At 50.3% G+C, this 13,217-nt stretch overlaps 1 protein-coding gene across 4 annotated transcripts in view; it reads left to right on the forward strand.

Annotated features, from left to right (window-relative positions):
• SLC2A9 (solute carrier family 2 member 9) overlaps positions 1-13,217 on the forward strand; it is a 251,137-nt gene that overhangs the window by 70,553 nt on the left and 167,367 nt on the right. The gene's annotated exons all lie outside the window — the stretch shown is intronic.

A 13,217-nucleotide genomic window follows, 5' to 3' on the forward strand; every position in this document is an offset into this window, starting at 1 on the left:
GCCCTGAGAGGCCTCGTGGCTCGCCCGAGGTGACAAAGAATGAGGTTGATCCGAAACTCAGACTGGAGCCTGTGCTTTTCCCATCACATGGTGTCTGTTGAAACCTTTTCTTGATGCTCCATTAATTATCTCTGGGAGGCCGCTGGGGAGAAAGAAGAGGCTGACTTAATGTGCAAGGCTGGGGTGGGGTCTGATGAGAGGGCTCACACACATGACTATGGGGGGAATTTGGGTGGAGTTGAGGGTCCTCAGAGTCAGGCAGGTCTGGTCACCAGCAGGTCCAGCAGGGGGCTGACCCTCGCTAGGCCATGACGAACTCGACTGTGGTTTGGGAGAGGGATGAGGACGGGGGAGCACGAGGGGCCAGGAGTGGTCTGTGGAGATGAGGCACCCCCATTGTCTAGTCTCAGGGGAGCAGGTTCCTTGTCTCCTTGAGCCTCTGGCTTGGAGAATTCTGGTTGACTCCCTCCCCTCATTTGGGGTCATCCCTCCTCTTCTTACATGGCTCTAGTGACAGAACCCTCCTTCCCTCATGAGACAGGACGGTGACCATGTTGGTGCATGGATGCCAGCTAGAGGACCCGTGATGCTCCTGGCTCGTGGGGCCACGTATGAGTTACTCAAATTCTCCAAGCTTTGCTTAGTTGGTGACAAGATGAAGATAAGGCAGTGGCCTGTTGGAGGGTTGTGAAAATGAAATGAGAGTGTTCCTGTCCGTGGTTGACACGGAGTCAGCACCCATCCTACGTTGGCCAGCATCCCTGTTGTCCCTGTCCCCATCCTCATGAGCTCTTCTTGAGACGTGTCACCCCATTACTCAACAGAACTGGCCGTGATTATGTTCTAGTTGCACTGAAATTGGCCTCCTTACACATATCATTGGATCTAGTTTTTCCCTCCAGAGCAGAGCAGAGCAAATATGCAAAAAACCATAGGGAAACTCACACGGGCTTTGAAATCGGATCCTTAGGCCCGTTCTTGAGCAAGCCATGTAACCACATCCAGCCATGCAGCAAATACTTTTGAACACCTACTGGGTGCCAAGCACTGTTTTGGCACTTGGGCACCAGCAGCAAACGGCATGGCCCGAGCCTGCTGCCTGGCTGGGAACAATGCATCGTGCACGACATTGTGATGGTTGGAAGCACGGTGGGGGGGTGGATGGGTAGTGGAGGGACAAGAGGAGGCAGTTTGAAATCTGTGGAGCTCGGATAAGCACGCTCACCTGAGGGGGCAGCTCTGAGGGTTGCAGGAGAGCCTGTTTACAAAATGGGTCCTGTCACTCATGCCTGTGACGGGGACTCAAACCAAACTGGCTTAGGGCCAGAGGGAGCTAATTGGCTGACATAACTGGAATGTAACTCAGCCGAATACACCTGTCTGTCTTCTCTGTCTCTCAGCTCTGCCTTACTCTGTGTTGGCTTCATGCGCAGGCTGCCTCTCCCTGTGTGGGGGCAAGATGCCCCCAGCAGCTCAGGGTGACCCTGTTCCCGCTTGGCATCCCCAGAGCACACTTCTCCTTCCGGTAGTTCGAGCCAAGTCCCAGGCCTGAGTCTCATTTACTTGTGTGAGGTCGCATACCCTTGGGGCTTCTTGACCAGGGGCAATTTTGCCCCAGCAGGGGACGTTTAATGACAGTATCTGGAGGCGTTCCTGGTTGTCACTGCTAAGGGGTGCTGCTAGCATCTAGTAGGGGCCAAAGAGGCTGTGAAACGTGCTACAATGCCCACGACAGCCCCCACCACAAAGAATGTTGTGGCTGTGGCCGCAAGTGTTAATAGAGCCCAATGTGCAAAATCCTGGTGATTAGTGCACTTTAAAGGTACTGTATCGTGTGCCCGTTCCTGGAGCCACAGTGGGGTGGGGATGGGACACAGAGTGCAGGCAGGAATGTTTCTTGGAGGAAATCGCACCAGAAGAAGGAGGATGGGTGTTTTTTTATTTTATTTTTTATTTGAGAGAGCACGTACGCGCCAATGGGAGAGGGACAGAGGGAGAAAGAGAATCTTAGGCTCTATGCTCAGTGCAGAGTCCAATGCAGGGCTCGATCCCACAGCCCTGGGATCATGACCTGAGCTGAAATCAAGTCAGAGTCAGACGCTCAGCTGACCGAGCCACCCAGGTGCCCCAGAAGGATGGGTATTGAACGAGTAGTACGTCATGCCAGGCAAATAGCAGGTTCTCAAAAGTGCTATTTTTCTTTTCTTTTTCTACTTCAATATTTTGAAATCTGTGTTTATTTTCTAAAAGTTGGAAGGAACGTAAGCTCTCTAGGTGCCTGCTGAAGGAGCCTGCAAGGCACATGGCAAACCTTTACTAGGCTTGAACAATAGAAATCTCTCCTCTCACAACTGGGGAGGCCGGAAGTCCAAGATCAAGATGGCAGGGGATGGCAGGGGAGGGTTGCTCCTGAGTCCATTCTCCTTGGCTTATAGGTGGCTTTCTTCTCACTGTGTCCTCACACGGCCTTTGTCCTTATGGGAGAGCAGGCCTGGTGTCTTTTCTTCCTGTCTGTTCCCGTTGGATGAGGGCCCTGCCCTTACAACCTCATTTAACCATAATCTCCTCTTTGAATGCCCTGTCTCCAAATGTAGTCACCTTGGGGGTTGGGGCTTCAGCTGAGGAATTGGAACATAGTTCAGTGCATAGGAGAACGCTTACACTGGTCGCTGACCTCCTCTTTCAGGCTGGAATTGCCTTAGGAAGGTGAGTTCCCCAGAAGCAGAGCCTATGAGGGAGCTTGGGATACATACGTTTTGTTGAGGGAAGGCTCTTCAGGAGTTCCCTTGACGGCGATGCAAGCAGAAGAGAGAAAAGGGGAAGAGAGCCAAGCAAGGCCATGCTCTCAGGTCCACTCTGGTCTCAGCTGGCCCGCAGGGATCTGGGGCATGAATCCTACCCCGGAGGGATCCCATCTGGGCAGGGGGGCCGCATTCTCTTCCCACCACTCTCCAGCTATTGGCTGCAGGCTGCTCTGGGGGAGGGGGTTATCTTCTTGGGTGGCCCTTCTGGAGAAGAGCCAACCAGGAGCCTTGCTTGAGCAGCCACATGTACAAAGTGGGTGATGGAGGAGAGAGCTGAGGGACAGAGGGGTACCTGCTGGGACTCCTGATCCCCCACCCCCATTCTGCCAGCCTTGGAGCCTTGCCTAGCACCGTGAGGGTGCCGAGGATTCTGGGAGAAGGAAGCTGTCTTGGGGTTTGTGCCAGAAGGTGGGAAGAGAGACTGGGCGTGGCGGAGGTAGACTTCAGGAAGGCAGAGTTCCAACGTCTCAGAGAGTCTGCCAACCCCAAACACGCAGCAGCTTTGGTACAAGCTGTTTCTGCACGATCTGTTTGTTGTATTACAGATGCATGAGCTGGAAATTATGGTTGAAAGTCAACAAGTTGTCACTCCTGCCCCACACTGCCCACCACACATCTATTAGAACCAAACAGTGGCCTCCCCTGGGCCCACGTCAGACCTTCTGTTTCCCTCTCTTACATCACTTAGCATTTTGTGCTGTAACCACTTACTGACATTTCTGTCTCTTCCCTGAGGGGAGTTCCTTGCGGGGAAGCTCCTTGAAGCTCCTTGATGCAAGAACCACACGTACACGTGAGCGCCAGCACCTGGCACAGAAGCTTGTGCACACTAGGCAAGCAAGCTTGTTGGACAGATGGAGGGATCGATGGAGGAATGCCTGATGCTTGAAGGTTTTTCTACCGTAACTTCCCAAAGTGGCCGTTTTTCTCCCGCTTGTGTACTTCCATTCACTCGTGCGTTTATTTTCCCAACAAATATTTCTGGAGCACCTGCTGTGTGCCAGGCACTTAGGGGTGAACAAAGCGGACAGAGACAGCTCTCTGGCAGAGGGAACAGCAGCTGTAAAGGCCCTGAGGGACGACTGGGCTTGGCTTCTTGGAAGATAAGACAGGATGTCAGGGTGGCCGGGGCCACGTCAGTGAGTAGAAAATGAAGCTAGAGAGAGGTCACTGAGCGTGGATCCAGAGGGCCTTGTGGGGCAGGGTTGGGACTTGGGCTTTTCTCTAAGGTGGGAAGTTACTGGTGTGTTGTAAGAACTGGCCCGATTTGCAGCCTGAAAGGCCTTCTGTTATCAGTGGATCTGGGGACGTTACAGCATCTTGCGCTGATAGGGTGAGGTGATCTGGTTTGCACCAGGTTTGTGACAAGACACGGTGAGAGGTAGTGGCGGTTTTAGGAGTTTGGGACATATTTTAGAAGTAGAAAAAACAGGCCTTAGAGATGTATCGTAATGTGGGTGGGTGAGGGACAGAAATAAAAAATAATGCTAACGTTTTCTGGCCTGAGCAACAGCAAGGACTGTGGTGTGGTGTTGTTGTGGGTTTTTTGTTTTTGTTTACGTTGTTGTTTTTTCTGAGGTAGGAAGTCTTTGGGAAGAATAGGGTGGGTTTTTTTTTTTAATGTTTATTTCCTTTCGGGGGGGGGGGGCAGAGAGAGAGAGGGAGACACAGAATCTGAAGCAGGCTCCAGGGTCTGAGCTGTCAGCACAGAGCCTGAAGCGGGGCTTGAGCTCACGAATGGTGAGATCATGACGTGAGCCAAAGTCGGACGCTTAACTGACTGAGCCACCCAGGCGCCCCAGGAAGAGGATTTGGGGAGGAAGGAGGCCAATGTTACGAATTCGGTTTTGGGTACGTTAACCTTGAATTGTCTGTAAGACTCCCTCGTGAAGAGGTGAAGCAGGCAGTTGGATATATGGGTCTAGCACTCGGAGGAGAGCTCAGAGCTTGGATGTAAGTCTAGATGTCATCAGTACATAGGTGAAACTTGAAGCCAGGACACAAGACGAGATCACCTGGGAAGTGTATAGAGGCCAAAGAAATAGGCTCAAGGGCTGAGGCCGGGAGCCCCCTAGTCTTGAGAGGGTTGGGAAGATGGTAAGGATCAGCCAGTGAGGTAGGAGCAGACCCACCACTCAGAGCTGGAAAACAAGTGAAGGAGGGAAGTGGTGATCACCTGTGTTCAAACGGAGTCAAGGCCCGAGAGCTGGTGGATTTAGCAATGTGGAGATCTCTGGTTACCTGACAGGAGCTGTTTCAAGGGCACAGTGGGGGAGACAGCTACTGGAAGGGGCTTAAGAGAGAAGAATAACTCGAGACAATGAGTGTAGATGGGTGTACCTGGGTGTAGTTTTCCTTTTAACAGCATGGTAATGAGATGTTCCAGCAGAGAGGGGAAAACTGGTGGGCAGGGGCCAGAGATGAAACTTGCTGAAGCAACATTCTTGTGCAGGTAGGAGCGGGGTGGGGAACTGGTCGGTGATTGGAGGGATTGGCCTCAGGTGGGAGCACGACAGTATGTCCTCAGGAAGATGAGGGAAGACAGTGTGTGGGCACAGAAGCAGGGAGGTCGGTGCCTGTGGAGGGAACACGTGAATTCCTCTCCAGATTGCTTCTGCTTTCTCAGTGGAGTAGAAAGCAAGGTCATCAGCTGAGAAAGAGGATAAGGGGATTTGAAGACAGAGAAGTCGTATGAAATAGTCCTCGAGGAGAGCAGGACATTGAACAAACCGGGGAACTATAGAATGGTTGCCTGGAGGCCCCAAAGCCCGCTTGAGATTGGTGGTCATGAATTTCAAGTGACACCAGTCAATGTAGTTCGGGTTTTTCTCCAGCCAAGCTGAGCTCTGTGGTGCACGTGTGAGGCAGGTCAGGATCTAACCAGGGTTGGGGTTTGCCAGGCACATATGATGAAGGCAGGTGGGTCAGTGGGTCAAGGAGTTGAGGATGTGATGGCTATTTAAAATGATGGACCATTGGGGCGCCTGGGTGGCGCAGTCGGTTAAGCGTCCGACTTCAGCCAGGTCACGATCTCGCAGTCCGTGAGTTCGAGCCCCGCGTCGGGCTCTGGGCTGATGGCTCAGAGCCTGGAGCCTGTTTCCGATTCTGTGTCTCCCTCTCTCTGCCCCTCCCCCATTCATGCTCTGTCTCTCACTGTCCCAAAAATAAATAAACGTTGAAAAAAAAAAAATTTAAAATGATGGACCATGGAATTCAGGCTGAGTAAGCAGGAATGGACAGACATGAGGAAGGTGATGATTGGTGGAAACAAGGTACGATCTCGGTTTATAGGCCAAGCTAGACTTAAGGAATTGTTGGAAGGGTGGGTGGTGATGGAAGCCGTATCTCCAGAGGTCCCCCAGTTCACTAATCCCTTACAGAAGTACTTTCTAAATTCCCTGTATCTTCCACCACTTGGTCGTGTGTGATTGAGTTAAAGCATGACACAGCAGAAGCTCTCACATTTCTCCTGAGCCTCCTCGTGTCTAGGCTCAGGATGCCGAGTCCCTTTGACCATTTCTCCAGTGACGTGCTCTCCACTCTCCTCATCACCTTATCACTCTTCCTCGTGTTTGGCCCCTTTTGCCAAGAGCTGATAATCTTCTGGGTTGCCCACGAACATTCTGCAATACGGGAAAGCTCAGAACAATGCGTGCGCTGTCCCAGGCGGGGTTCTCAGGGGTCCCTGGAGTTCTGTGCTCAGAAATGGCGTGTCCCTGGTCTCCCTTGTTTTTGTTGCCATGTTCATCCCCGGGGAAAAAATGGAAACACGGTCGTTAAAATCCACGTCTCTGAACCCCAGTGAGTCAGCTTTGCAAATTATTTGCGAGTAAGGTTTCCGTCCTCACCGGGACACTGTCAGGCTGGGGGTTATTTTGGGAAGGAATACATTAATATGATGTACTTGCTTAGAGGGTGTGCAGCCCTGTTTGCAAATGTTCCAAGTCAGACCTGAATGGGATTTTAACATTCTCTGCATGGCACAAAATACACCATCGCATCCGGTGCAGGACCTCAGGCCAAAGCACTTAGGGGCACCCTTAACTCTTCTTCCTCTGTACCTCTGTCCAATCCAAATGCAAAGCCCATCAGCTGTCCTCAAAACACACGAGCTCTGACCACGTCTCGCCACCTCCACTGCTCCCGTCCTGGCGCGAATCACTATTGGCACTTGCCTGGTCCGCTGCAGGAGCTTCCCAGCCAGTCTCCCTGTTTCTGCACTTACTTCTTCAGCCCACGGTCGACACGGAAGTCTGTGCGATCTTGTCAATATGTTACTCAGGTCATGGCACCCCTCTCCTTAGAATCGTCCGGTGGCTGCCCATCTCTCTCCAGGTGGGAACCCAAGTTGCCATGGTGGCTCCTACAAGACCCTTACTAGCTCCCCCTCCAGTCTCTCTGCCCTCACTTCTACTATTTGCTTTCCTGTCCTCTGCTTCCAGCTGTGCTGGCCTCACTGGTGTACCTGAAAATAACCCATGTCTGACTGTTAGTACCTCCCTGCCAAGATTGCTGCTCTCTGATATCCATATGGCTGGTCTGCATTCCTTCGTCAAGTCTGTGCTTAGATATCACCTTCCCAGATGTCTCCCTGAGTAAAATTCCTCCCCTCTCCTGTATTAGTTTTCTCTACAGTCTTTGTCTTTTACTTGTTTATTGAGAACATGAAGAGTAGGGACTGGGTCATGGTGGCAGCTATATGGCAGAACTTAGAATGGTGTTCAGCACTCAGTCCACACTTAGACGTTGTGTTGAGTGCATGAATGTCAGTTGAACGAGTGAACATCTGTTGAAAGAATGAATGACTGTGAGTAAACATAGCAGCCGCCATTGTGGGGAGCTTAGTATCAGGGTGACTGGAATGCTAAACCTCCCATTTCATAGTATGTGAACTTGACCACGTACTCAAGTTCTAGATCTATTTCCTCACGTGGGACATGGGGTAGCAAGATTACCTAATGCATAGGGTGTCCAGTGAGTATAAAGTACTTAAAATAGTGCCTGAGACATAGTAAGTACCCAGTCAATGTTAGCTGTCACCATGGATTGGTTTTCAGTTTATTGAGGCTCCGAATAAGTTCTAGGTGCCATCCTAAGCGCTTTGCGTAAATCATCTGATTCTTACAGGAGACTTAGAAGGTAGACATTGTTACATCCATTTTACAAGGGTGGAAACCAAGGCTCAGGGAGGGTAGGAAACCCGCCCACAGTTGTTCGGTTAGCATGTGGCTGAACTGTCCAAGCAGGAATAGTATTGGAGGTAGGTTCAGGAGAACAGCGTGTGTCCTGCCCACAGACCTAGAAGCTAAAGTAAGACTCAGAACAGGCCAGAGCTGGGCCACATGGAGGAAACCCGGCTCGACATCTAGAATTTACTCCTTCATTTATGCAACAAATTTGAATGGGGCACCTGCCTGTACCAGCAACTGGCTTAGTGCCTGGGGCTACAGTGACAAGATAAAAATCTCTGCACGCATGGAGTTCATAATCCGGTAGGGGCACGTGCCAATACAAACACAAATAAATATGTAAGCATTAACTCCCGTGTTGTGGGGGCTGCAAAGAAAATCGAAAGGGTGATAAGATTGTGGGGGATGGGCTCTGCAGCTGGGGGAGTAGTCACATCAGATAGTGTCAGAGGTGGCATTTCAGTCACTTCAGTGAGATAAGACGAATGGATCGAGGGGCACCCATGACACGGGTCGTGAGTCAGGAAGCTGCCCGGCACACCCAAGAGATGGCGGGAAGCCTCGTGAGCACAAAGGCACGAGTAATCGGACGGTGTGGCCAAGGCCATGTCATGCAAGGTTGTTTAGGCCCTGGCGAGCGGTTTGTCCCAAGCACAGTGGGAAGGTTTTAGGTAAGGGGAAGTGTGTCAGTGTTTGCTTTGCAAGGATCACTCTGGCTGTTCTGTGGACCCTGAATCCTACAGGAGGGCAAGAGTGGAAACAGGAGCCACCTAAGCCATCCTGCGTCCGTCTGAGTGTGAGATGGTGGTGGCCTGCCCCTCTGCCGGACTGTGGACCAGAAACGGAAAGAAGCGCTCTGCTCAGGGATATACCCTGGAAGCAGCGTAGGCGGGACTCAGTGATGCAGGCAGGAAGGAAAATAAGAGATGTAATTATTATTCCTCTATTTTTGGTCTAAGCCCCTAGGAAGGTGGAGGTTTTATTTACTCAGATGGGGAAGACTGTGGACAGAGGGGTTTGGATGCATTTGTGGGGGGCGGTTAGCAGTGGGGATGCATGAGTTCTATTTTTTTTAATGTTTATTTGTTTTGGGGAGAGAGACAGAATGCAAGTGGGGGAGGGGCAGAGAGAGAGGGAGACACAGAATCTGAAGCAGCCTCCAGGCTCTGGGCTGTCAGCACAGAGCCCGACGCGGGGCTCGAACCTACGAACTGTGAGATCATGACCTGAGCCAAAGTCAGACGCTAAACTGACTGAGCCACCCAGGCACCCCAAGAATATTTTATGTTATGTTATGTTATGTTATGTTATGTTATGTTATGTTATGTTGTAAGTTTATGTATTTATTTTGAGAGAGAGAGAATGTGCACGCATGCACCAGGGAGTGAGGAAGGGCAGAGAGAGAGAGGGATGAGAGAATCCCAAGCAGGTTCCACACAGCGCAGAGCCTGATGTGGGGCTGGAATTCACAACCCTGAGATCATGACCTGAGCCGAAATCAAGAGTCAGCTGCTCAACTAGCTAAGCCACGCAGGTGCCCCAAGAGTTCTATTTTAAAGATACATGGCTTCAGATGCCCGCTGGACATACAAGTGGAAATGTCTAGGAGGCAGTGTGGCATGTAAGTCTGGACTGAGATGAGTCCAGGCCAGAGATACAGTTGGGATTGTCATCAACTAAGGTCACAGCTGGGTGAAGTCACCCAAGGAGGGAGCGGAGAGAGAGGACAGACCAGGCTTGACACTGAGAAGGGGAGGCTGGTAGGCAGAAAACAGGAGAGGGCGTGATCCCAGATGTCCCGGAGAAGACTGTGTTTCCAGAAGGAGCCCGTGGCTGTCCGTATCGCATGCTGCTGGGAGGCTGTACCGGAGGGGCGGGGTGGGGGTGGGGGTGGGGGTGCAGAACTGTCAGTGGTGTTTGTTGAGGTGCGTGATCCTGATCGTCTTCACAAAGGCAGTCTCCCCGGAGCGGTGGCAATGATCCAGTCAGAGAGGGACAAGGACAGAAGGGAAGGCAAACAGACGGTAGTCTTCAGGGAGTTTCATTCTAAAGGGGAAGCGGAGATAAGGGGCAGTGGCTGCAGAGGGCTGAGGGTCAAGGGAGACCATAGTCTGCTGTGTTCGCACGGAAATGATGGAGTAGTTAAGGGATGGATTCTTCTAGGTGGCGGACAGCCAGGGTGCAGGAGACTGCACCTTACCCCCCAGGGGTGGTTTTAGCCAAATGCAGGTGGGCTGGTGAACTTGGTGCAGTGGGGGGGGTGGGGGGGGTGGAGCAGGGTGGGGAGTGAGGTGGTCCCCACCTGTGACACCTCCACCTCTTCCTCTGTGAATTGCCCAGCTCGTGAATGCTGCCAGCTACAGGTGTGAAAGATGAAGTGAATGACACGAGATGATTTATGTAAAAGCCATACTCTTTCTAGATTCTTCTAGAGGTCTCTTGTGGAGTCTGTGTCGAGGATTGAGATTCTCTAGGGGTGGACCCAAGAGTCTCTCTTCTTATGTGATGTCGTTGAATCTGATGAGCAGCTATAGCCTTGAGAACCACTGAGTAATGCCAGTATTAGTGCCATGAATATCATTACCATCACTCTAGCATCAAGGGTCCAGTTTAACTGGAGTAGGAGCCCAGGGGTCGGGTCCTGCTTCCTGGTCGAGCCCTTTATTTCTCCCTGTCTACGGGTCATGGAACATGCTGTCTTGTCCAACATCCGAGAACCCCCTGAGTCTGGCCAGCCTCAGCATTCCTGTCCCGCTTCCCCTCTCTCAACGACCTCTTCACATCCTTGACTTACACTGGACTCTACACCCACAAGATTTGGGCCGTGAGGTCTCAAGGAGTAGAACTGGGGTCAGAGATGGACCTACAGGGAGAACGTTTTGACTTGTTGGGAGAAATCACTTTTCACACACAAGCCACTACCACACCTGGGATGGAAGGCAGAGACAGCATTGCCAGGGCCCCCAAGCCAGGCCCGCTCCGCGGAAGGGGGCAGGTTGCTGGCACCACAGGGAGAAGGCTGGGGCCAAGGAGCAGACGCACCTGCCAAAGTGGGAGTGGGACCATAGGGAGATGCCCGGCCTCTCCTCTTCCCCACAGAAGACAACATCAGACCTCTCATTGGCCAGTCCTGCCAGGGAGCTGGGAAGGAAGGGAGCCTGGGAAATGTAGTTCTAGTTCCCTTGCAACAACAGAACAGAGAAAGGGTCCCGGAGTAGCCAGGCAAATGACACACAGTTCCCACTTATACACCTGAGACCCGATATCTTTACTTCTAATTGATTTCTGTGTGACAGTTTATTCTTCTGTGTCCCTAACTAGGTTTTAAAGCCCCTAAGGGTGAGGATGAGGATTGACTTACTCCCTGTGGCAAACCCTGTGTCTTATACTCACTACGTGTTTGCTGAGCAGACACGCCAGTGAAAGCCCTCGCCCCCATGAGGGCACAGGTCTTTTCACCACTGCCCTGCTTCCTTCCTAAGACTGACCTGTCAGACCCTCAGAGGACTGAGGGAAGGGCCGTGAGCACTGCGCACACATGGGCCACCAGAGTATTCTCATTGTGCTCTGAAGCCTCGCTAATAACAAAATTAGTGCCCTTGGGTTCGTCTTCTTGAATCCTGAGACTGCGACCTTCTGTATCACAATAAGGGAGGTCAGGGGCGCCTGAGTGGCTCAGATGGTTAAGCGTCTGACTTCAGCTCAGGTCATGATCTCGTGGTTTGTGGGCTCGAGCCCCATGTCAGGTTCTATGCTGACATCGCAGAGGCTGGAGCCTGCTTCAGATTCTGTGTCTCTGTCTCTCTGCCCCTTCCCTACTTGTGCTCTGTCTCTCTTTCTCTCTCAAAAGTAAATAAACCTTAAAAAAAAAAAAAAAAGAATGAGGGAGGTCAGCCTAGATTGGAATTTCTGTTTTAAGTCTTGGCTAAATCATAATTTTCCCCTCACGGCATCCACTTAAATTAACTTTTTGACAGTGAGATTGTATTTATGTTTTGAATAAATAATACATTCATATGGCATAACTTTTAAAAGGACCAAACGAATGTAAAGTAGAAGGCTTCCATTGTATTTCTCTCCCCCAGCCAATCAGACCCCCTTTCTGGGGGCAGCCTGTGATACCAGTTTTTTGTGTACCTTTTCCAAGGTTTGTGTCTGTTTTTGCATGCATGTGCATGTGCGTGCGTGCACACACACACACACACACACACACACACTTTTATCACACAAATTGTTGCATATTCTATGCAAAGTTCTGTACCTTGTTCTTTATACTTGACAATATATCTTGGAGATCTTCCTGTATCAGAATATAGAAAGCTACTTCTGTTTTAATGTCTACGTAATGTACCATTACATAGATGTATCATAATTTGTTTAAATAAGGGAGACCTGGGCTTTTTCAGTTCACATTATAGAAGATGTTGAACCAGTCTTCGTGCCATCGTGAAAGTGTGATTAGCTTTGGGATTCTCCAAAAAGATGTAGGCAGGAGGAAAAAGTTTAATGGAAAGTTTGAGATAAATAAGAAATAGTGGAAAGAGCCCCGGCCTGGAGTTTAAGGCCTCTAACTCACAAAAGTAATAACAAAGTCCCCTTTCAAGTCTCTAGCTTCTTCCAATTTACAAAACAATTTCATATTTGTTAACTCATTGATTTGTTAGGGAAAAAATATCCTGTGAGAAGCTATGATGTTTTTTTCCAGCTCTTAACTCACTGGTTGTATGGCCTAAATTTCTAATTTGTCTATATCCTGGTTAACTTATCTATAGAATAAGGATAATGAAGTATCTACCTCATAGGATCATTTTGAGCAGGACGTGAGCTACTCCTTTAAAGTGCTTAGAACAGGGTTTATCATAGAGCAAGAATTTAGTACGTGTGAGCTATTATCATTCTGTAAATGAGTAAAGGAAAACACGAGCAATAAATAAAGTAGAGTCACCTAGCTCATAAAAGATACAACTGGTGCAGGGACCCAGGTCTCCAGGCCCCAAACAAGTCATGATTCTCAACCATGAGGTCTTAGAGACATGTTACCAGAACAATGACAGCAGTCCCTGCACAGAGCAGCTATAGGAATAATTGCCATAGGAATTTGATCTTGTTCAAGAAGAATTAGTTCAGCCTCACACTTAGGGCTGTAATTTATCAAATCGAAGATGTCATCGTGTATAAGAAGCATTGTTACACGAAATGCAGAGAAGGAAGGATGGAAGGAAGG

Source organism: Leopardus geoffroyi, chromosome B1, assembly GCF_018350155.1.
Source record: "Leopardus geoffroyi isolate Oge1 chromosome B1, O.geoffroyi_Oge1_pat1.0, whole genome shotgun sequence".
Taxonomy (NCBI): Eukaryota; Metazoa; Chordata; class Mammalia; order Carnivora; family Felidae; genus Leopardus; species Leopardus geoffroyi.